Source organism: Schistocerca piceifrons, chromosome 5 (genome assembly GCF_021461385.2).
Source record: "Schistocerca piceifrons isolate TAMUIC-IGC-003096 chromosome 5, iqSchPice1.1, whole genome shotgun sequence".
Taxonomy (NCBI): Eukaryota; Metazoa; Arthropoda; class Insecta; order Orthoptera; family Acrididae; genus Schistocerca; species Schistocerca piceifrons.
Genome location: NC_060142.1, coordinates 429,927,810 through 429,950,609, shown reverse-complemented (window position 1 = coordinate 429,950,609; position 22,800 = coordinate 429,927,810). Strand labels below are relative to the sequence as shown.

General features: G+C 46.0%; 1 protein-coding gene and 1 non-coding gene across 2 annotated transcripts in view; one reads left to right on the top strand and one right to left on the bottom strand.

Moving 5' to 3' along the window:
- The window catches only part of LOC124797825 (hepatocyte nuclear factor 4-gamma), a 652,273-nt gene that overhangs the window by 218,202 nt on the left and 411,271 nt on the right, over nt 1–22,800 (bottom strand). The window lies entirely within an intron of this gene.
- On the top strand, nt 490–573 carry Trnas-gga. Its single transcript is given in 2 exon segments — nt 490–529; nt 539–573. It is a non-coding gene; the product is annotated as a tRNA-Ser (tRNA).

Genomic DNA, 22,800 nt, shown 5'->3' with positions numbered 1-22,800 from the left:
AGTATTCACAAATTCCGGGCAGGTCTATTATAATTTATGGTCATTAACTTTGTTATTGAAATTCATTCACATTTTGGCGCGTAATTTCTGAGTCACACTCTTCCTCCATTGTGATGTCTAGACTTTCTTCTGATTTCATTTGTAGAAGCTGTTTATTTTAATAGAATGTTTATGCGTTTATTGGTTTTAAACCAAGCATTCCGTAAACTGTCTATTAATATTCTGACATACATAAAGCGGCCTTAGGTTACCATATCCTGCAAAATATATAGCGACCTGTGTCTCCATAGTCTAAGAAACGAAAAATTTAAAAAGTATTGTCTGTGTCAATTTGTAATTTGTATTAGAAATCAGAGGTCATGCAATATTTGTATTGAAATTGCTCATCGTAAAGTAGCTACTCTGACTTTTCTTCCGTAAACAGTTATGACACGCTGTAATAAGTAAAATCCATCAACTATTGCGGCATATCTGCAACATAAGTTGCCGGCCTGGGTGGCCGAGCGGTTCTAGGCGCTACAGTCTGGAACCCCGCGACAGCTATGGTCGCAGGTTCGAATCCTGCCTCGGGCATGGGTGTGTGTGATGTCCTTAGGTTAGTTAGTAGTTCTAAGTCTCGGGGACTGATGACCTCAGAAGTTAAGTCCCATAGTGCTCAGAGCCATTTGTTTTTGCAACATAAGTTGAGAAACTGATTCGACATTTCCTATCTAATTTCAGAATTAGAAGTACTGTGCAGGTCATATCACCTTTACCTTTTAGCTTTCACTGTTTGATTACTTACACGCTAATACCTCAGTTGGAACTATTCGTAAGTTCCCTGATGGTGTCGTAATAAGTAAAAAAAGTTAATAATAAAAAAATACTAGTAGACGAAATACAATTTGATGGCTGTTCCTCCTTTAAAATTACGAAAAACTAAATACAGCAAGCAATTTGTTAATAACCAATGACATTGTCGATTTCGAGTGATTGTGTTTATTATTCGATATCCTTGGTCATACACTTGCATCTGCCGGTTGAAGAGTGTCAAAACTGATATCAGGAAGACAATAGAATGTTTCACTGTGCATCTACGCACTTTTCTTTCCATCAGTCTTCTACTATGCCAACCTCTTCTCATCGGAGTAGCACTTGCGCTCAACGTCAATTATTTGTTGTATACATTTCAACCTCTGACTTCCCTTACAGTTTTTGTCCTCCACAGCTCCCTCAAGCACCGCGGATGTTGTTCCTTGACGTCTTAACACATGTCTTACCATTATATCCCTTCTTCTTACCATTGTTTTCCGAATGTTCCTCTCCTCACCAATTATGCGGACAACCTCTTCATTTCTTATGAGTTCACCAGATTTGCATCTCAAACGCTTCCATTTTATTCTTTATCGTTTTTCCATGGCTCACTTCTTCATAATGCTGCGTTCCAAATGTACATTATCAAAAAAATTCTTCCTCAGATGAAGACCAATGTTTGACACTAGTAGACATATTTTGGCCAGGAAAGCCCTTTTTGCCTGTGATTAACTTCTCATGGTCAGGGTGCACAGTCGAGTAGGTGCCTGTGTCAGTCTGCTTGTTATGTCCTCGTTTCGTCTGTCATGCTTTATTTTGCTTTCAAAGTAACAGAATTCCTTCACTCCATCTGCTTCATGGACCCCAATTTTGGTATTAAGTTTATTGCTAATCTCATTTCTGCTACTCCTCATTATTTCGATTTATTCTCGATGCATGTTCATTTCATTCAATGGATCCTACAGATCTTCACTTTCAGTGAGGATAGCAGTGTCATCATCAGAGAATCTTATCTGAACTTGTTATCTTGGAGACTGCGATGATATTTTTCCCTAAGTATGATGGTATGTCTCCAGACACACAAATTCTGCAAACCCACTTGAATAGTCGTTTAGTTGCCAATTCCTCCAATAATTTTATAAACTTCGAAGATATGTTCTCTGTTTTTCACCTTATTTAATCGCAATCTTTCAGAGCTCTGTTCAACTCTGACTCTAAAAATGGATCTTCCACACCAACTCCCAATGAGAAGATTTTTTACTCCTGTTTCCTCCCAGTTCTTTGGGACTTTCAATCACGTTTGGTGCCTCGCATACGAGTAGAGAAGAATTTTATCGATGTTATGAAGCATCGACTATGGCTATCTGGGTGTCACCTCCTGGTTCTATGGATCTTTTAATTACGTTCGACGCCTCGATCACGATTGGCAAAAAGTTTTTATTCTGTTTTCAGATGATGCCTAGAACAGGCGAAACACTTCACATCTGAAGATTAAATAAACCTATCCTGTGCAACCAAGACGTTTTTCTGCATCTAAAGATCTATTACTGTTGCTGTACCAGTGTCACCGCGGCAGTTATGGAGTGGAGCGATTTTAATCCATTTAATATTCTTGTAGATTTACATTTATATTAGAACACTGTTAACAACGGACAATAAATCATTTCAATGGATGATACTGACTAGCAGCACATACTAACAATTTCTGTAGTGATGCATGTCTGGCAGTTCATTAGGGCTGAGCACTCACAGAAAAGGCGAAGTCGGCCAGGTGTTCCTCAAAAGGAAGGCTGGGAATAGACTTGTCATATCCTGCAGGAGCGGACATTTACTGCCCAGAGAGAGAGAGAGAGAGAGAGAGAGAGAGAGAGAGAGAGAGAGAGAGAGAGAGAGAGAGAGAGACTTCGAGGGCGAGAACCACATTGGAGAAAGTGGCGGTTAAATTTTTAGAAGTGTTGCTTTCGGCACAGTGAGTGCGTAAAATCGTTTCTCCGTCAGTGATTTGTTGTTCTGTTTACTCAAGTGACAATTTTTTAGTTGTCTGTGGAGTCTGACACACATTGAAATGTTTCTTTACGGGAAAATACTGGAGTCTAATTTCTGTTACTGGCTAGTGAGTAATCAGAAAACGTGACTCGTGCTTCTACCTTGTACTGTGGTAATTTCAACCCTAGGAGTACTACTGTGTAGCAGGTACGCCACGTAGGTCATCTAAACAGTAGCTGATGCGCTGAATGCACATCATCAGTGCAGTATAACTGTTGTCCTTCCTTCAATAAGTGATAGGCGCACTCCGGTTCGGCGGATAGGAAAATGGTAGCAGGAAATGTGTTGTGTTCCATTTGTTTGTTCACTGAGCATTTTTTGAAAGTGCCAGTCAGGTTGAAGTTCTTCGGTTTCTCGCTGCTAATCACTACCAGCCAATTCTGTATCCGTCAAATAAGGGCGGTAGGGCAATCTAAAGAAAGTGCAACGTATGTTCTGCCAATCTCGAAATTACATCTACGGTGAAATTCGATATTGTGTACTTAATATTTATACACACCTTGCGCTGTTCACTTGTTTTTAGAGGAAGTAATTCACGGTGTCCAAGTTGTGACTCATTCTAGCAGTATCTCGATATGAATAATTGGTTTGATATGCTAAATGGAAATTCCTAGGTATAGGACGTCAATGGCAAGGTCATCTTGATCATTTGTAGGCTTGAGGATTCCATTGTGCAGACAACATTAGGACCCCCCCCCCCCCACACACACACACACACACACACACAAGACGTATGCGTATGTTACACATACCACGGGGAGTTACACAACATCTTCTTCGATCAAGTCATCAGACAATCCTGCACCTCACAGACGTCTTCTGTGTACCCTTTCCACGTATCCGCTCTCTCCACTGCACTTTACAGCAGAATTCTTACTGCGCTCTCAGTATTGACGCCATCGCTTTCAATTTTACAGAATTTTCCCTTTTTATTTCTCTATGCGCTGAATCAATCCTTCCGAAGACTATTTTTTGATTTCTTCGCATTCTATCTGCAGCCATTTCGTATTGGCTTCGCTGTATTTACTATTTTCGCTCCTAAATGACATATTGCTGAACATTTTTATGCTTCCTCTTTCGCCCATCAAACCGAATCACTTATTCTGTTTCCAAAGATTTTTCGCATTTATCTCCCTTGTAGCTTTGTTTTTTGTCCATCTGTAATTGTCATATTTAGAGATGTCCATTCCTCTTCAACTGAACTTCCCATTGTGATATACATTGGCGCAATATCTACAGCTTTAGATATCTTCAAACGCATCTCATCATTCCTTGGTATTTCAGTATCCCAGATCTTCCCACAGATTCTTTCGGTAGATGTTGTTTAACTTCAGTGTAGTCTCCATCAATACTAAATTAAATCTGTGCCTGTATCTGCTCCGGGATACGCCTTAGAACCTAAAATCTGATTTCGAAATCTGTCTCTTAAGAGACAACTAAAGAATTATAAAAGACGCTGAAACACGAATCAATTTAAAAACATTGTTTTCACAACAACTTTTTCAATGTTTATCCCACCTCTTGTGTTACACAGTGCATGGATGTGGGTTTATGGTGGTCCCTTTAGGCATAAATTCCAAATGCATCACACCTTGAACATCCCACTACTCTGTGAACATGACTTCTCCTGCTGATAGCATGGGCTTCAACCTTTTTGGCGTCAACGATCCTTTGTGGCGAAACGCCACTGATGATCTTTTTCGGGGTCAAAATGGTGAGCCCAGCTTTCATCGTCTATCAGAAAGTTGTTAAGGAACCCATCATCCTCACATTCAAAACGGAAAATAAATTATTGACAAATGTCCAATAGCCTGTGTTTCGTGTCAGCAGTGAGCTTCGAGGCACGAACTGCGCACAGTTTCGTGTACCGCAGTTCTGCGATGATGGCCTGTACAAGCTCTGTTGATAAGTCACACTTACCTGAGAGCTGTGTGTGTTATCCGACGATTTCCCGTGATGAGTTCGTCAACCAGATTCCGTGGAGTCTCGTCGGCTGCTGTGCGCAGTCGTCCACTCTGAGCTCTGTCACACACATTGTGGTTCGCCACTATTTCCTTCATTATGAAAATGAACAGCCCAACGTCGCACGTTACTATTGTCTGTACAATCAGCACCAAGCAGAACTTTCATTCTTCTATGGATTTCAATTGGACGCACGTTCTCTGCCGCTAGAAACTCCATTACAGCCCGATGCTTCTCAAGCACCGACGTAGTTACGTTATACACCGGCACGTTACATGATCCGGAGCCCTCTAGCGGCAGAAGGTTGCAACTTGAATCAGTGATACAGGAAAGTGAGCAAGTAATGTGCATGACATGGAATACCTGAACCGGTATTGAGGACAAAGTAAAAAATTCGGCGGCATTACTTCTCAGCACGCTCTTGTAGTATGTTTGCTATCCAATTTCCAGGTCGATACCTCTGTTTTGCTGCAACCTCTTTTGAATGAGCCTGGCGCAGTTCATTCTTTGGATTAAGTAGGAATGTAATTTAAGTAGGAAAGTTCGGAGCTACTTGTTCCTTCCGCTGCCTGCGCGCAGCTCTTCTTATCAACCCATAACTGTCTCATTGCATCCGATAAGACTTATCTGCTTTTCCACTTATTTTGGACGTGTGTGTGCAACTCCGCTCCTTATATTTGTTTGGTTTCTCCGAGATGAAATGCATAACAGTGGTGCTGGCCTCCTCCCCCATACATATTTAGCTGCGGCAATCGCGCGGCCAAGGAAATTAATTTCTTCGTTAGCATCTGACTCTTACGAAGGAAACCGTAAATAATGACGCGCTTTCTTTCGGCCCCTTTATTTGGCTGCAGTTAAGATGGACATGCCTACCGCTCATCACGTATTACCTGTGGCTGCAGAGCTATTTTCTGCTCCAGTGCCATCATATATATACAGCAGTCCTTAATTTAGGTGCTGGAACACACCTCTTTCACCATACAACGGCCGCCCCCGTCGCCCCACACCTCCCAGCCCCGGCGCTGTCCCATAAATGTCACTGGATTCTATTTTTGAAAACTTTTTATACAATTTACAACGTGAAATCTTTTTTACAAGACACTGTTTTGAAATTAAAGCTTTTAAAACATAATTTCTTATAATCAAAATGATAAAAAGTTGGTTAGAATGTTATAACCGCTAATAAAATTCCAAACTAATTGAGAACTAGTATCACAATTCCCATGTTCAAAAAAGCAGACAAGACCCATCCAACTACAGAGGGTTAAGTCTAAGTTTAAGAACAAAACTCATAACAAAAATAATATGAAATAAAAAAAGCATTACAACCCTTTCAAATGAGCAGTATGGTTTTAGATCCGATAGGTCTGACACGCATGACGTATTCATTCTTAGGTCGTAGATAAGTCTATTGAATACAACCGATCAGCTTATCTTTGTTTTATTGACTTACAGAAGGCTTTCGATAGGACTCAGCTATCAGATATGGTAAACCTGCCCTACAAATGGGGGGGGGGGGGGGTCCTTCCAACTTAAAAGAAACAATTTAAGACATTTATTCCAACTAAATCCAGGCGAATATTAGTTCCAGTTTAACTAGCCGCAGCCTGCTATTCTTTAATATACTCACGGGCGAGATGATAAAGAAGGTACTGTCTGGTAGTGGATATAGGCTGGTGGACGAATAAATGAAAATCGTTTTTTATGCTAACGATGCAGTACTGCTGGCAAACAGTGACGTTACCTTTCAGAAACGTTTACATGTATTTAACCTGGCAGCCAAAAACCTAAAAACGGTCCTATCCGCTCAAAAAACCAAATGTATGACCTGGAACCGATTAGACGCAAACTAAAAGTAGAGAAATTACTCAACAGGTAAAGACATTTAAAAGTGTTGGTATTGACCAGTCCAGTAGCGAGAATGTCGACAAAGAGTTGGAAAAACAAGTAGCAAAAACAAATCAGGTGGCAGCATGTTTCAATGATACTATCTGGAAAAAACAGGCATATAGGAGAAGATGCAAAGGCAAGAATATACGAAAGAAAGTGAGACCAATGACGAGTAAAGCTCAGACAAGACCGAAAACAAAACTACTTTTGGAAACCGTGGAAATGAAAATTTTGTGAAGGATTACAAGGAATATACTGAGAGAGAAGTGAAAACATTAGAAAAGGATATAAAGTGGACTCCATTAATGAGTTGGTACATAAGAGAAAGCATGAATGGAACGACAATGTAGTCAGGACGGATGAATGGAAGATTGTGAAAATTGTAAGAAATAAATTACCAGCTGCTAAAAGAAAAATTGACCGTCCAAGGAAAAAGTGGAGCGACAACATCACTGTAGACTGTTAGGTACTGAAGTAACAGGCTGTAGCCTACGATGAAACGAGGGGGAGGAGAATGAGGAGGAGGAGGGGGAGGGGGAGGAGAATGAGGAGGGGGAGGGGGAGGGGGAGGGGGAGGGGGAGGAGAATGAGGAGGGGGAGGGGGAGGGGGAGGAGAATGAGGAGGGGGAGGGGGAGGGGGAGGGGGAGGAGAATGAGGAGGGGGAGGGGGAGGGGGAGGAGAATGAGGAGGGGGAGGGGGAGGGGGAGGAGAATGAGGAGGGGGAGGGGGAGGAGAATGAGGAGGGGGAGGGGGAGAATGAGGAGGGGGAGGGGGAGGGGGAGAATGAGGAGGGGGAGGGGGAGAATGAGGAGGGGGAGGGGGAGAATGAGGAGGGGGAGGGGGAGAATGCGGAGGGGGAGGGGGAGAATGCGGAGGGGGAGGGGGGAGAATGCGGAGGGGGAGGGGGGGTGCGAGGGGGAGAATGCGGAGTGGGAGGGGGAGAATGCGGAGGGGGAGAATGCGGAGTGGGAGGGGGAGAATGCGGAGTGGGAGGGGGAGAATGCGGAGGGGGAGGGGGAGAATGCGGAGGGGGAGGGGGAGAATGCGGAGGGGGAGGGGGAGAATGCGGAGGGGGAGGGGGAGGGGGAGAATGCGGAGGGGGAGGGGGAGGGGGAGAATGCGGAGGGGGAGGGGGAGGGGGAGAATGCGGAGGGGGAGGGGGAGAATGCGGAGGGGGAGGGGGAGGGGGAGAATGCGGAGGGGGAGGGGGAGGGGGAGAATGCGGAGGGGGAGGGGGAGAATGCGGAGGGGGAGGGGGAGGGGGAGAATGTGGAGGGGGAGGGGGAGGGGGAGAATGCGGAGGGGGAGGGGGAGAATGCGGAGGGGGAGGGGGAGAATGAGGAGGGGGAGGGGGAGAATGCGGAGGGGGAGGGGGAGAATGCGGAGGGGGAGGGGGAGAATGAGGAGGGGGAGGGGGAGGGGGAGGGGGAGGGGGAGAATGAGGAGGGGGAGGGGGAGGGGGAGAATGAGGAGGGGGAGGGGGAGAATGAGGAGAGGGAGGGGGAGAATGAGGAGGGGGAGGGGGAGAATGAGGAGGGGGAGGGGGAGAATGAGGAGGGGGAGGGGGAGGGGGAGAATGACGAGGGGAGGGGGGGGAGAATGAGGAGGGGGAGGGGGAGAATGAGGAGGGGGAGGGGGAGAATGAGGAGGGGGAGGGGGAGAACGAGGGGGAGGGGGAGAACGAGGGGGAGGGGGAGAACGAGGGGGAGGGGGAGAACGAGGGGGAGGGGGAGAACGAGGGGGAGGGGGAGGAAGAAGAAAGAAGAGAACGAAAAAATCACAAGACGTAATATAAACAGGTGTTACCAGCTGTCATTATAGCAGCGTCACTTTGCTTCCTACTTCTGCTCGATATCAGCATAAGTCCTTCGCTCAACGCCCCTGCGCATCGCTTCATTTTAAATCTCCGGTGCCGACTTGTTCCAGTGAGTTCAAAAAACATTCCCTGGAAGGTGCTGGAAAAGCAGTTCCGGTGCATTCCGGCCGAAATTAAACTCTGACATACAATGAGTGACTGTCTCTATAACGCTCTACTAGGAAACGCAGATTCCAAAAGGCGAAACAAAATTGGAAAGGAGAGGCAATCTGCAGAATTCTCCTATTAATATCAAAAGAATAAACGGCTCTTGCAAGCAGCAGCGATGACCCCTGTACAACCTGATGTGGTGTGACTTAAGGGCATCGTTAGCAGCTATGGTATTCTTTGTGAGAAAAGATTTGAAAGGCGTATATTTCATTTCGGTACCATTATCTTTTAGTGTCTATATCATCGTATTCACCATCAACATTTTTCACCAACGTCGTATTATTCCTGAACGTTATTCTGCCTTACACTGAGTCGGAACTGCAGGAAATCGAGGAGACAGTTGGAAAAAGCATTAGAGTTCAAAATAAAAACAACTTTGCCGCATGCAGGGGACACTGTAATTCTGTCAGACTGCAAAGGACTTTGGAAAGAACAGAAGGGTAATGGAATATAGTCAAAGTGAATCAGCCGACGCTGAGAGAATTAGATTAGCAAATGAGACAGTAATATTAATATACGAGTTTTGCTACTTAGGAAGCAAAATAACTGATTACGTACAAAATAGAATATATAAACTGCAAACTGGCTATAATAAGAAAAGCTTTTGTGAAAAGAGGAATTTTTGAACATGGAATAAGTTTAAGTGTCAGGAAGACTTTTCTGAAGGTATCTGTCTGAAGTTTTGTTTGCACGAAGGTGAGAGATGGATAACGAATAGTTCAGACAAGAAGAGAGTAGAGGCTTTTGAAACATATTGCTGCAGAGGGATGTTGAATATTAGGTGGCTAGAGTGAGTAACTAATGATGAGGTACCGAGTCGCAATGGGGAAGAAAGCAATCTATGGCACAACCTGAGTAAAAGAAGGGATCTGTTAATATGACACATGGGGTCACAGATCATGAAGACTGCAAAATGAGTCCCAACTACAACCAACCAGGCCCTGCTCCAGGACTAAGGGAGAACCTTATATCTGGAAATAAAAACCACTTTCACGAAGGAAACCGAGGACCAGGCCAAACATCTGTGGATTGTCCGCTAATATTAAATTTAAGGAAGCAGGAAGTCTATACATAGCACAAAGAGTCGAAAGAAGGGGACATGCCATCAGTATGTGAGATATCGTCAGTCAGGCGCCACTGCCACATTGTGGGGGTAGGTCGTTACATGGGATGAAACTATGGGTGAGCCGGGTACGGCTAATGCGTAAACGGCATAAAACAGTGTGCTCCTTCCGAGAGGGGCGGAAAAAAGTGCCCCAATATGCAGTAGACTCCTTGATTGTGCGGAGTTTATTACTATGAGCAGTAGAGCCCCAGATGGCATTCCACTGTTGGGCAAAGAGAGCTTTGACGCAGATCCGCATATCCGCAGCTGGAATCGTGAAAGGAAATGGGGGGTGTATCTGCTTCTCTAGCCAAACGGTCAGCCAATTCATTCCCTGGGTTTCCCACATGACTTGGGACAGAGAGAAAGACGACTGAACGAACAAATTAAAACACTATGGAGGGAGGCCTGAGAAACAAAAAGGAGGGCCCTGTCAATGGCTAGAAGCTCTGCTGTAAATACACTACACGATCCTGGCAACAAATGGTGCTCGAAGCCAGTAGGAGATGTGAAAGCTTATCCCACCTCATCATAAATCTTAGAACTATTAGTGTAAAAGATGGTGGCACCCTGGAACTCTGCAAGGATGGCACATACAACACACTGGAAAACCACTGGAGCAACAGAGGCCTTAGGGCCCTCGAAGAGATCGGTCCTAATCCATGGTCTAGGCACCGTCCAAGTGAGGGTATGAGAGGAAAGACACAGGGTGTAGTCCAGTGAGTGCAGATGGAGATCCCGGCAGAGGGTAGTGAGATGCATGCCAGCTGGCCGGATGGTGAGGGAATTGGCGAATGGTGACTGTGTAAGAAACAAGGATTTGGCTCCATCGGATGTGTAGAGGAGGAATCCCCACTTCTGTGAGGAGACTGAACAGGACTAGTGCGAAAGGCACCAATAGCCAGACGCACCCCACAATGATGGACAGGGTCAAGGAGTTTCAAAGTGAAAGGAGGTGCTGAGCCATAAACCTGACTACCAGAATCAAGTCTGGACAAGACCAGAGCGTGGTAAAGATGGAGAAGAGTGGAACAGTCTGCACCTCAGGATGTGTGGGCCAGGAGGTGGAGAGCATTAAACTCCACATGCATGTAGTCTTTAGGTGGCGTATGTGTGGCAGCCATGTCAGCTTGTTATCGAAAGTAAGGCTCAAGAAACGGGACTGCTGTAACATCGAGGAGCTGGTTGCCTAAATCAAGTTCTGTATCAGAGTGTACAGTGGGTTGACGACAAAAATGCATAGCACGCGTTTTGAGGGGGAAAACTGGAAGCCATGGGCGGTGGTCCACGCAGAAGCCCATTGGATGGCGCCTTGGAGCTGGTGCTCAGCAGACGCCACCAATTGGGAGCTGCATCAGATGCAAAAATCGTAAACGTACAACGCCAGGGTAACCAGAGGCCCAACACAGGACTCAAGCCCATTTATGGCAATGAGGAAGAGTGAGATACTGAGCACAGAACCCTGTGGGATACCATTCTCCTGAATCTGAGGGGTGCTGAGTGAAGTGCCAACACAAACCCAGAGGAGTCGGTAAGATAAAAACTCGCGGATAAAAATCGGAAGGGGACCAGTCATGGAGGGTAACTAAAATGTGATGGCGCCAAGCCATGTCATACACCTTATGTAGGTTAAAGAAAACTTCAACAAGGTGCCAGCGGTGAGTAAAATCCTGTCGGATGGTGGATTCCAATCGGAGTAAATGATCAGTTCGAGATCGCCCTGCCCAGAAGTCACACTGATATGGTGACAAAAGGCCCTGAGATTCGAGTACCCAACATAATCGGGAGTTGACCATCCTTTCGAGCAGTTTACAAAGCACATTCGTAAGGCTAATGGGGTGGTAGCTGTCGAGGATCCACCCGTGGTCTAGGGGTAGCGTCTTTGATTCATAATCAAAACGTCTTCGGTCCCGGGTTCGATCCCCGCCAGTGCCTAAATTTTGATAAATAATCAGCATTGGCGGCCGAAGACTTCCGGCATAAGAAGTCAGCCTCATTCTGCCAACGGCCTTATCAAAGAGGGCGGAGGAGCGGATAGAGGTTCAGGGCACTCTCTTGTCCTAGGGGTGGGAAATTGCCCCTAAAGGCGGAAGAATCAGCAATGATCAACAACGTGAGGATGCAGAAGGCAATGGAAACTGATGTGTCGACAGAAGTGCCGACACAGTGTGGCCTGTATTTGAAGAAGTGTCATGATCTCCCCATTGGCAAAAGATTCCGGAATAGTCCCTCATTCGGATCTCCGGGAGGGGACTGCTAAGGGGGAGGTTACCATGAGAAAAAGATTGAATAATCAACGAAAGGATAACGTTCTACGAGTCGGGGCGTGGAGTGTCAAAAGCTTGAACGTGGTAGGGAAACTAGAAAATCTCAAAAGGGAAATGCAAAGGCTCAATTTAGATATAGCAGGGGTCAGTGAAGTGAAGTGGAAGGAAGACAAGGATTTCTGGTCAAATGAGTAACGGGTAATAGCAGCAGAAAATGTTATAACAGGTGTAGGATTCGTTATGAATAGGAAGGTAGGGCAGAGGGTGTGTTGCTGTGAACAGTTCAGTGACCGGGTTGCTCTAATCAGAATCGACAGCAGACCAACACCGACAACAATAGTTCAGGTATACATGCCGACGTCGCAAGCTGAAGATGACCAGGTAGAGAAAGTGTATGAGGATATTGAAAGGGTAATGCAGTATGTAAATGGGGACGAAAATCTAATAGTCATGGGCGACTGGGATGTAGGGGAAGGAGTAGAAGAAAAGGTTACAGGAGAATATGGGCTTGGGACAAGGAATGAAAGAGGAGAAAGACTAATTGAGTTCGGTAACAAGTTTCAGCTAGTAATAGCGAATACCCTGTTCAAGAATCACAAGAGGAGGAGGTATACTTGGAAAAGGCCGGGAGATACTGGAAGATTTCAATTAGATTACATCATGGTCAGACAGAGATTCCGAAATCAGATACTGGATTGTAAGGCGTACCCAGGAGCAGATATAGACTCAGATCACAATGTAGTAGTGATGAAGAGTAGGCTGAAGTTCAAGACATTAGTCAGGAAGAACCAATACGCAAAGAAGTGGGATACGGAAGTACTAAGGAATGACGAGATACGTTTGAAGTTCTCTAACGCTATAGATACAGCAATAAGGAATAGCGCAGTAAGCAGTACAATTGAAGAGGAATGAACATCTCTAAAAAGGACCATCACAGAAGTTGGGAAGGAAAACATAGATACAAAGAAGGTAGCTGCGAAGAAACCATGGGTAACAGAAGAAATACTTTAGTTGATTGATGAAAGGAGGAAGTACCAACATGTTCCGGGAAAATCAGGAATACAGAAATACAAGTCGCTGAGGAATGAAATAAATAGGAAGTGCAGGGAAGCAAAGACGAAATGGCTGCAGGAAAAATGTGAAGACATCGAAAAAGATATGATTGTCGGAAGGACAGACTCTGCATACAGGAAAGTCAAAACAACCTTTGGTGACATTAAAAGCAACGGTGGCAACATTAACAGTGCAACGGGAATTCCACTGTTAAATGCAGAGGAGAGAGCAGATAGGTGGAAAGAATACATTGAAAGCCTCTATGAGGGTGAAGATTTGTCTGACGTGATAAAAGAAGAAACAGGAGTCGATTTAGAAGAGATAGGGGATCCAGTATCAGAATCGGAATTTAAAAGAGCTTTGGAGGACTTTTCGTTCCATTCTTCTGTATATTATTCTTGTAAGCAGCTTCGATGCATCGAAGCTGCTTACAAGAATAATATACAGAAGAATGGAAAAGAAAATTGAGAATGCGCTAGGTGACGATCAGTTTGGCTTTAGGAAAAACAAAGGGACGAGAGAGGCAATTCTGACGTTACGGCTAATAATGGAAGCAAGGCTAAAGAAAAATCAAGACACTTTCACAGGATTTGTCGACCTGGAAAAAGCGTTCGACAATATAAAATGCTGCAAGCTGTTCGAGATTCTGAAAAAAGTAGGTGTAAACTATAGGGAGAGACGGGTCATATACAATATGTACAACAACCAAGAGGGAATAATAAGAGTGGACGATCAAGAACGAAGTGCTCGTATTAAGAAGGGTGTAAGACAAGGCTGTAGCCTTTCGCCCCTACTCTTCAATCTGTACATCGAGGAAGCAATGATGGAAATAAAAGAAAGGTTCAGGAGTGGAATTAAAACACAAGGTGAAAGGATATCAATGATACGATTCGCTGATGACATTGCTATCCTGAGTGAAAGTGAAGAAGAATTAAATGATCTGCTGAACGGAATGGTCTAATGAGTACACAGTATGGTTTGAGAGTAAATCGGAGAAAGACGAAGGTAATGAGAAGTAGTAGAAATGAGAACAGCGAGAAACTTATCAGGATTGATGGTCACGAAGTCAATGAAGTTAAGAGATTCTGCTACCTACGCAGTAAAATAACCAATGACGGACGGAGCAAGGAGGACATCAAAAGCAGACTCGCTATGGCAAAAAAGGCATTTATGGTCAAGAGAAGTCTATTAATATCAAATACCGGCCTTAATTTGAGGAAGAAATTTATGAGGATGTATGTCTGGAGTACAGCATTGTATGGTAGTGAAACAGGACTGTGGGAAAACCGGAACAGAAGAGAATCGAAGCATTTGAGATATTGTGCTATAGACGAATGTTGAAAATTAGGTGGACTGATAAGGTAAGAAATGAGGGGGTTCTACGCAGAATCGGAGAGGAAAGGAATATGTGGAAAACACTGATAAGGAGAAGGGACAGGATGAGAGGACATCTGTTAAGACATGAGGGAATGACTTCCATGGTACTAGAGGGAGCTGTAGAGGGCAAAAACTGTAGAGGAAGACAGAGATTGGAATACGTCAAGCAAATAATTGAGGACGTAAGTTGCAAGTGCTCCTCTGAGATGAAGAGGTTAGCACAGGAAAGCAATTCGTGGCGGGCCGCATCAAACCAGTCAGTAGACTGATGACCAAAAAAAAAGTTGTCGAGAGACGTTGGGTTGTTCCCGGGCTTAAGGATGGGGATAACTATACTACCGCGCCATTTTGACGGAAAGGCACCCATGAGCTAGATGTGATTGAAGACCCTGAGGAGCTGTTGCCTCTGGGGAACGTCCAAGTGTTGAATCATCTAATTGTGAATGGAGTCTGGCCCTGTGACTGTCTCTCGTGAAGAACTAAGAGCCTGCACCAATTCCTATTCAGTGAAAGGAGCAGCATAGGGCTCAACGTGGTGTGGGATGAAATGGAGGGGGTTCTGTTCAACTCTGCATTTCTGCTGGAGAAAGGCGTGAGGGTAGGAAGCAGACAACGATGTCATCACAGAGTGTGTCACAAGGTGTTCTGCGAGGACCAATGGATCAGTGCACAAAGCTCCTTGGATGTTCAGGCCCTGGAAATCTGACTGTTGCTGGCGGCCCAGAACGTTACGGACCTTCGACCAAACCTGCGATAAAGATGCATATGTCCCCAGGGAGGACACACAGCGGTCCCAGCATTCCTTTTTCTTCCCTTAATAATGTAACGAGCCTTAGCACGAAGACGCTTAAAAGTGACGAGGTTGGTCTGGAAGGGGTTTCGCTTAAATCGCTGCAGCGCCCGTCGACGGTCCCATACAGCTACTGCGACGTCCTTGGTCCACCACGGTACTGGTCGATGACGAGGGGTCCTGGTGGATAGGGGGACAGCAGTGCCAGCAGCATGAAGAAGAGCGGCAGAGATGCCTTGCACGACTACATCAATGAAATTCGAGAGGGAGGTGTCAAAGCGGACAGCTAATTAGCCATGCAGAATGCCCAACTTGGGGGTCTGTCTGCCTGGCAGCAGCAGGGGAACGATTGTGTCACTGGGAAGTCGTCACTGTCACAAAGGTCATCATGGGATGACCGATGTAGGAAAGCCATGAGGGCATGGGAGGAGATCCCTAGATCGATAGCAGAGAAGGTGCCATTGGAGACACTAAAGTGGGTAGGGGAATCATCGTTTAGGAGAGACAAATCGAAGTCTGTTATAAGTTGGTCGATTAGGAAACTCCAACCCATTGATGTGACACTCCCCCACAGTGGATGGTGGGCACTTTAATCCCCAAAGAGGAGAAACGGGAGCGGGAGTCACTGAATTAAGGTAGGTAGTGCAACATAAGCAAGTGGCCTACCTGGAGAGAGGTAGACACTGCAAATGGTGATTGCCAGAGTCGTTTGCACTCTAACCACTATCACTTCCAAGATGGTACAAAGGGGCATGCAGTCACTAAGGACATCGGAGCGAACCAAAGTGCAGACCACACCAGATGCTATCCCAGGGCCAGCATGGTTCCAACAGAACGCCCGATAACCATGTAAAGTGGGAGAGTGGTCGTCACGGAAATGCGGTTTTTGGAGAACAAGACAGAATGCAGAATAAGAGGAGACAAGACGTTGCGTTTCCGGTAGGTGACGATAGTAGCCGTTGCAGTTCCACTGGATGATCATGTGGTGTGAGTCCAAGGTGGGCATGAAGGAGCTGAGGAGGAGGTCAGGTCACTTTGTCAGTAGTTGTCACTGACAAGGATTGAGTGACACCCATAAATGTCAGACTCAGGTTGCGAGATGGGAGTTGGAACCTCCGGGGGCACTGGGGACGCCTTATCTTGTGATTTATGTTTCTTCTTCTTCTTCTTCTTCTTCTTCTTCTTCTTTCTGAGGTGGAGGAGGGCAGGACACAGGGGGAGTACAGGCAACTGCAAGATCGGGAACCGAAAGAGAGTGGGCGACCTTGGGGCCCACAGATGGTGTGCCTCGTGGCCGAGTGGTCGTAATAGTCTTCTGGCCTGAGAGACGCCAGGAAGACGGTTTCCGGGAGGGAGACCAATCACCGGCAGATGCCGAAGAAGAGGGGCACTTCTTCAGCCGGAGAGGGAGGACGACTCCCTGATGGGAGGTCATGGTAACAGCAGGTGAGGTGGAGGGGAGAGTGGGGCGGGGCTGAGGTAAGGAAGAGGGGGGGAGGGAGGAGGAGGAGGAGGAGGAAAGGAAGTAAGAGAGGCAAAAGTTGAAGACAGTGACACCAAATGGAGTCTCTCATCTTGTAAGCTGGGCAATCTGGTGAGCGAAGGGAGTGGCAGTCAGCACTATTAACACACACGGGCAGTGGAACACAAGTGCTTCCCTCATGGACGGGGTGGCCACAGTCACAACACAAAGGGTCCACTGTACAGCGGGAAGACATATGCCCAAAACGCAAGCACCACATAGGTGGAGGGATGTACAGCTTCACGTCACATCTGTAGCACATAACCTTGACCTCTGCGAAGGTATACCCCTCGAAAGCCGGAATGAATGCGCCAGTATTGGTGCGGTTTTCTCTGGGACCCTTCTGCACACGTCGAACAAACTGAATGCAACGCCGCTCCAGATTAGCCCAGAGTTCCTTATCAGTTTGCAGGATGAGGTCCCTATGAAAAATTACTCCCTAGACCATATTCAGAGAATGGTGAGTGGTAGACACTTGGACGTTGCCAAGACGATCACAAGCACGAAGAGCTGCGGACTGGGTGGCAGAAGCAGCTTTGATCAACATGGAGGACGACCGCACCTTACTAAGACTCCACTTCAACAAACTTGTCATCGATATTTTCCACGAGAAACAATGGCTTTGTGGCGGTGAATGTGTTCCCATCCGTCCTAGTACAGACGCGGTAACAGGGAAAAGATTTCAGCCCAAGACGGCGAGCCTGGCCCTCCTCCCATGGTTTAGCCATGGAAGGGAAGGTTGCCAGATCATACGAGACAGCATTTAAGGATGCTTCACCATTCGAAGAGACGGTCGTGTGAGAACGGCCAGGTCTTTGGCAGCTTGATACACTTCACATGCCATGCATCCGCCCTGATACCACCCACTCCGACCAGGGGCTCTCCCCATGGGCGCCATCCAGCCACAGTAAGAGCCGTCTGGCGCGGCGGCCGTTGCCGGGAGTTCCAGTGATCCAAGAAGACAAGCACCACTCCTTGGCATACACGAGGAGGGAACAGCTCAGGTATCAGTAGTGTGATCTCTGTGTTGTCAGGGGGCTCAGCCATATGGGTACGTAACAGCCCCACCACACGGACTGGCTACATATGCTTGTGACCTAGCACGGTGGAAGGGGGCTGGAATGGGGAAGGGAGAGGAACCCACGCCGTAGATGTTAGGGAGGAAGTTCTTCCCCATATTGCTCACACTAAAAACAGAAAATTTTGAAGTGGATGTCAAACCTCAAGTGGGGACCGAAACGCCAAAAGGTTGAAAGAACAGGCGAAAGGAACAAAACTGCAGCCAATACAGGAAACCAGGAGAATAGGCACGTCCGACATAAAGCAAAACACCGAGAGAGGGGAAGCAGGTGGCAACGAGGAAGGAGCGGGGATAGGGAGGGAGGGGGCAGGGACAAGGAAAAGCAGCTAGGGAATGAATAATGAGCTGCAATAGCTCGGAGACCCGTGTGCGCCACACGAACTCACGAAAGAACCGTGAGACCCCCGGGGGGAGGGAGGCACGTTGTTCTTTCTCCTATGGATGTCTACCGGTGTCTGCACTTCGGCAGGCAAGAAAAGAATAACAGCACGTTGGTCCTGTTTGGATGCATATGTTAATAACGTCGCCATAGTTCAAGTTGCCGTATTCATTGCTCGCACGTCTGAAAGAGACAAATGCCACCCTAATCCATTGTCTACACATCAGTGCTTATATACCTGCATCGGAATCGAGGTACGTTCCATATACGCTGCAGCAACGCCCTCAAACGGAATTTTTTTTATGGCCCCTTTTAATATCAATGCCACCAGTATCATAGGTATTTCGGAGGCAGTGTTATTCGTGTATCTGCACAGGAACTACTGATGACGATATAACTACCAGACATTACTGACAGAATTAGTCCGGGAAATCAGTGGCGCCTCTGCGAGCCCCCTGGGCAGACGTGCACCAAGCACTAGAGATGCGTCAGCGGGAGCCCTGCTCATGTCATGTGCCACAGCAACGATCAGCGCTAGCGCTTGGTAAGGAAATTTACCAGCGCAAACGAAAACAATTCTGCCAGTCAATATCTCGAGACAGATGGTGCTAAAAGACAGTTACTATACGTTCAAGGCATGGTCCTGTTGTGGCCCCTTATACCACATAATTGCCCACGCTTATTACACTTTGTTGCTAAGCACGGTATTGGAAGATTTTGTTATAATGCACAGTTCCGGAAGATTTTGTTATGGGAGGCTGGCGGGAGTAGATAGAATCAAAAGCAGCCTCATCCAAAGACTCGCCAATTGGTCACATAGCGCACGAACGGGTCATATCGAACTGCACGACACACACACACACACACACACACACACACACACACACACACACACAGAGAGAGAGAGAGAGAGAGAGAGAGAGAGAGAGAGAGAGAGAGAGAGAGAGAGAGAGAGAGAAACTTCGATGTTAAAATACAGTTCCAACCGTGCTGATGGCGTTACTTGCACTGAAAACTTATTGATTAATAATTCCAAATGTAAGTCTGTTCATCAGGAAACGATAATTACAAGTTTTGGTTACCGTCAGTGCTTATTGGTGGATAGGATGGACAATAACCGGTTTCCGAGGAGTTAATACATGAACCGGGTATCAAATCTGATCTCATATAAAGACGCAATATTTTTTTGAGAAACTGCCTCGGATGACGTGCGATATTCTATTAATTCAGGCAATCTATAATCGATTTTCGAGGTGGCAACAGACAAACCAGCGTGTGAAGTTCAACTCCGCATAAAGACGGAATTGATTGTTAAAGTTGAGTCGGAAAACATACTTGTGCGATCTCATTAATTATAAGACCGTGTGAAGCATTTTTCTGACTTTTGCGGTAGTCGTGAAAGTAATGATTAATCACCGGCCGCGCGGTTTGAGGCGCCATGTCAAGGATTGCGCGAACCCTCCCACCGGAGGTCCGAGTCCTCCCTCGGGCATGTGTGCTTGTCTTGTTCTTAGCATAAGTTAGTTTAAGTAGTGTGTAAGTCTAGAGACCGATGACCTCAGCAGTTTGGTCCCTTAGGACCACACATTTGAACATTAACTGCCGGGAACCCAGTTACGAATATTAATGATAAACTGACTCTAGAAATCGTTTTACTAATTGTGCGATTAATTAAATACAACAAAATTAGTTGGCATCCTAACATTTTACGATTCTTATTATAAGAAGTATCTAATCCAACCTACTTGTCACACTATTATGCGCTATTTATGGCACAAGCTTCAGAGCTCGCGAACGACGGAGGAGAAACCAAACAGTACAACGGCTACGGGACATCTTCAGAAGAAGTGAGGTAAACAAGTTGCTTCCCTTTGTACTGGGGAGAATGACTGCAGACGTTTCTTGCTAAAATTTTCCATGTTTGTTAATACACGTATATCATTAAGGTGCCAGGTTTCGTTTACTATCACCCACTATGTCGCTTATGAGAGTCAAATCCGCGTTTACTGTGAGACTATATTTTACCACCGATCGTAATATGCGTTAGACTGTCAGAACTGACAACTGGAAATTTCATTGTCTTCTTGCTGAACTACATAAGCCCAACAGAAAAGTTATTAATCCTCTATTTAAAAAGAGCACACTGGTCATTTTCAAACGCTGTAGATTGTACAGAACTGGTACCAGGTGGACACGTGACTTCTAACGCTGACGTAAGTCATGGCAGTGAAGTTGTGTGTATGTGCCAGCCGGTTACATGGCTTCAGCGCACCAAGATGGGTCGAAGTGGAAACTAACAAAATGGCAGAGAGGAGCTATCGTGTGTGGACGTGCCCATGACCACATCGCGATAGATGATGTACTATTTGTTGATGCATCAACTCTGACTGTCCAACCTGTCTACAAGGAAATAGTGTAAAGTTCGCAGCCACGTAACACTGCGTAAGAACTGTGGTTGCAAAAGGGTACTAACCGACAGAGACGAGTGTCACGCCTTGTCCCTGACTAACAGTTTCAATGAATTGCTGCTGTCAGTGAATGCAGGTGTATCTCAATCTGTACCCGAAAGAACATTGCGAAAGCTACTGCGTACAATGTACGTTTTAAGTCTGGTATCTCCGGAAAGGTCACTGCGGCACATAAAGCTGCACGTCTTCAATGAACCAAAAACACGGGAACTGTACAGCTGATGAATGGAGGGATGTCGTATTGTCCGAGTCGTGCTTTGGCCTATTTTCAAGTGACGTAAGGTTTCGAGGACACTGACAGCCCAATGTTGTTGTTGTTGTTGTTGTTGTTGTGGTCTTCAGTCCTGAGACTGGTTTGATGCAGCTCTTCATGCTACTCTATCCTGTGCAAGCTTTTTCATCTTCCAGTACCTACTGCAACCTACATCCTTCTGAATCTGCTTAGTGTATTCATCTCTTGGTCTCCCCCTACGATTTTTACCCTCCACGCTGCCCTCCAATACTAAATTGGTGATCCCTTGATGCCTCAGAACATGTCCTACCAACCGATCCCTTCTTCTGGTCAAGTTGTGCCACAAACTTCTCTTCTCCCCAATCCTATTCAATACTTCCTCATTAGCCCAATAAGGAATGGAAATCGCAGTACGTCGGGGGCATAGTTCGGCCGTAGGTGTTTCTGTGACGTCTTCGGGGTATTTTCGTATCACTAGCTGGGCCCATTCGTTCGGGATACCGTGAACATCAACCAGGACGTTTATTTGAACATTCTCGGTGACTAAGTGTTGCACTTTCCTCCATATTCTCATGATGAGTGTGCTGTGGACACTCCTAAGATGACAACAGCCGTACACACGAGGCTACAAGGATTCGTTCCTAGTTTGATGAACACTTAGCCAGCCGCCTTCCCTCCCCCCCCCCCCCCCCCCCCCCCCCCCCCGCCCCCACGGTCGCATCTTCGCATCTTGACTGGTTCGCTAAATCATTCGTTCTTAAACCCATAGTATATCTTTGCTGCTATTTTGCACTGCAGTTGAATCAATGAAGTCAACATCGCCGCAGTTTGGTACATCTACGGCTTCTAGTCCGCAACGACTGGTTCCAGTTCCATATGGGCTACATGAAGAAACACATTGAATCTCTTTCTTGCTGAAATGAAGCCCTTATCAAGGCTAGCGGTGGTATTAAACGATATTAGCGTGATTCTTCTTGGCTGTGACGAATGTTTTTGTCGAGCCTGCTAAGTTGGCTTCTCACAATGCTGATAAAACAATGAACGCTATGACAGATTAGTTATCATTTGCTAAATGTCAACCTCAATCCCTTACGATTTTCTTATGAACTTGGCATCCCAGCTTTCTCACAATCTAACGACTACAGCGTGCAGAAATGACCTGCACGTGTTATCACAACGCCAGACACCCTCCTGTAACCAGTTGCTAATGTAGCAGCATCATTTCAGTTCACGAACGTATTATTCATTCTTAAGATGCCCCGCAAGTACACAGACACAAGGGTTCATGGAGTACATGTCATAATGTAGTCAGAAAATTTTACTATCGCGTGCTGGTTTCGCTAAGATACATCCACGAATGCCTCCGTAGCTATGTTGAATGTTTCTTCTTTTTTTTTCGTCATATAAGGGGGCCATCAAAAGGTTTCCATTCGAAGGCCGTACAGTCCAGAATCGGTATGCAAATCAGGCAAACTCGCCGTGAGTATAGAGGTAACCATCCCACCGACGCACAAAGCTGGTATAATATCGTGTCCTGCTGCGTGAAGAAGTGTTAACTGCTTGCTGCATAGCTTCATCCGACAGGACTCGTCAACTCTTCAAGGCCTTTTTTAAGGGATCGAAGGCTCGATAATCTCATGGGGAGAGACCAGGTCTACAGAGCGGGTGCTTCAGTGTCTGCCACTTGAGTTCACGCAACTTTTTCGTTACGACATTTGCGATATGGGGACATATGTTGTCATGAAGCAGCAGTACCCATTGTCCACAAAGGCAGTTTTTGACAGACGTGCTGCCCACACCCATATTTCA